A 2,536-nucleotide genomic window follows, 5' to 3' on the forward strand; every position below is an offset into this window, starting at 1 on the left:
TTAGCAACGTACGGGCGGATATTGTCGTGGAGGAGAATTGGACCTTTTCTGTTGACTAATTCTAGGTTTTGTTGTCGAAGTTTCTGATGCATTTCACGCATTTGTTGACAGTATTTTTTCGTTTCAAAAAAACTGTAATGTATGAGACCGGTCGCTAACACGCAAACAGTCAGCATAACCTTCTTTTGGTGCAATTGTGGCTTCGGGACGTATCCTGGAGCTTCTTAGGCGTCTAACCACTGAGCTGTGCGTCATCAGTTATCGAAACGAAACACTTTTCATCGCAAGTCACGGCCCGGTCGAGAAACGGGTCGTTCTTGTTGCGTAAAAGAAGAGGAGATGAGACTTCATAACGGCGTTTCATTTTATTGTCGTTCAATTTGCGAGGCACCCATTCCTCAAGTTATTTTGTCTTTCCCATCTCTCTCAAGTGGTTGTAAATCGTCGTATACGTAACGTCTAATTCAGAAGCAAGTTCTCGAACAGTTTGGCGTGGATTGGCTTCGAGTAAGCTAATAATTGATCTCTGTTAACAACTGATGGCGACCACTACGCTCATTATCGTCAAGACTCTCGTCGCCGCCATGAATTTTCTTAAACCACTATTGGGCAGTAGTTTCTGGGCCAAAAGCTTCGTTGATATCGCGAGCTGTTTAAGCAGCTTTTCTGCCTAGCTTGAATTAAAATTTAAAAAATCTGCGAATTTGCTTTTTCCCATCTTGTATTCAACCTTCGAAAAAGAGGACCTATTTGTTTTAATACGATTGTAATTTAACAAACGCTCCTTAAAAATGATATATAAAATTAAGGAATTATAATGAAAACTGATTTTAAAATACATCATTTGAAATCAAAATTAAAAATTCCTCAATGACTTTCTTCTCGATTTAATATTAATGGTTAGCAGACTCCATGATGAGTAAATGCGCGGTTCTCCATTAGGTGTGTCAGAAATTTCGTGAAAAATATTGATTAATTCGACCCCCTGTCTTTCCAAGCTTATAACTCCTCGAAAAATATAATTCAAGCCCTATTTTTTTTTTCAAGTAAAGGAGCAAGGACCAAGGTTTCATTAAAAAAACTAGAAAAACAAAAAAAAAACAGGCAACGTGTTTTGTTTTTTGTTTTTTTAAAGGTTTTAAACTTCGGACTTTAAAGGTAAATTTCTAAAAAACGCTACTTTTTTGTTTTAAATTTGAATATATTATTTATTGATCTTTTATCTTCGATTTGTGATATATAACACTTTGGTGAGTAAATTATTTACTTACTTTTTAATAGACATTTCAAAATGTGAGGCGTGAATTAATTCGACCCCCTGTCTTTCCAAGCTTATAACTACTCGAAAAATGTAATTCAAGCCCTATTTTTTTTCAATTAAAGGAGCAAGGACCAAGGTTTCATTTAAAAAAAAAACAAAGAAAAAAAACAACGTGGCTTGAAAAAAACTTTACAGGTAAATTTCTAAAAAACACTACTTTTTTTAATATATTATTTATTGATCTTTTATCTTCAATTTGTGGTATATAAAACTTGAGTGAGTAAATTAATTATTTACTTTTTAATAAACACTTGAAAATGGGGGGGCGTGAATTAAAAAAAAAGCGTTTGTCTAAAATATTATATTCAGTTTATTGGAAAGAGCATAACATTTCACATTGACCCTGAAAATATCGTAAAACTTGAATCAATAGAAAAATTTTGATAGATTTTTAAAGTTAAAAAATTGAAAAATACTGAGCTCGTAAAATTCAATTAATTTCATTACTGTTTTTTAAAAAATAAAAATAAATATTTCTATTACTTTTAAAACAACTTCAATAGTTTATTTTGGAAGTATAATCCATAAAGAAAATAAACAACCCACTTTTAAATGAGAAACTACGAGTTTTTTTTTTATATTTTATTCGCAGTTTCGTGTTAGGGGTGTCAAAAATTAATACAAAAATTCTGATACACCTAGTTCTCCATTCCACATATTTAAGCGTATTTTACGACACTTTTTTCTTTTTACCCTTTTTTCTTTACTAGCGAGGGGTACCCGGCGTTGCCCGGGTGTTTGTAGGGGTGTGTGTGTGTGGTGTTAAATAAAAAAGAAACTGGGGGGGGTAGGATCGAAGCCGATCGGCCAGCCAAAAGTGAAAGATGTTTGAAAGTCGTCGAGCGTTACGACGACGACGACGATGACGATGTAAGCATTGTTATAAGCGAAGTAAGAAAAGAAAACAACGTTTTAATTAAGCGTGGAGGGGGGGGGGTAAAACACAAATTAAAACAGAAAAACGAACGAACGTTACGTGAAAAATGGCTTAAATAATACAGGGTTCAATATTTAAATGTAAAAAATCGAAAAAAAAAAAAGACATCTCACACCACGATTCGAACCCAAAACGTTTAGATAATGAACCAACCCTTAACTACCTACGCTAAAGCGGCGTATATAAAGTTTGTTTGGTTTATCAACTATTTAAAGTAAATCAGGTCACGACGTCATGACGTCATCTGACGCATGCGTTGTTGACCCTCCCCCCTGTCG

This window comes from Euprymna scolopes, chromosome 14, assembly GCF_053919585.1.
Source record: "Euprymna scolopes isolate OS-2025 chromosome 14, ASM5391958v1, whole genome shotgun sequence".
NCBI lineage: Eukaryota > Metazoa > Mollusca > Cephalopoda > Sepiida > Sepiolidae > Euprymna > Euprymna scolopes.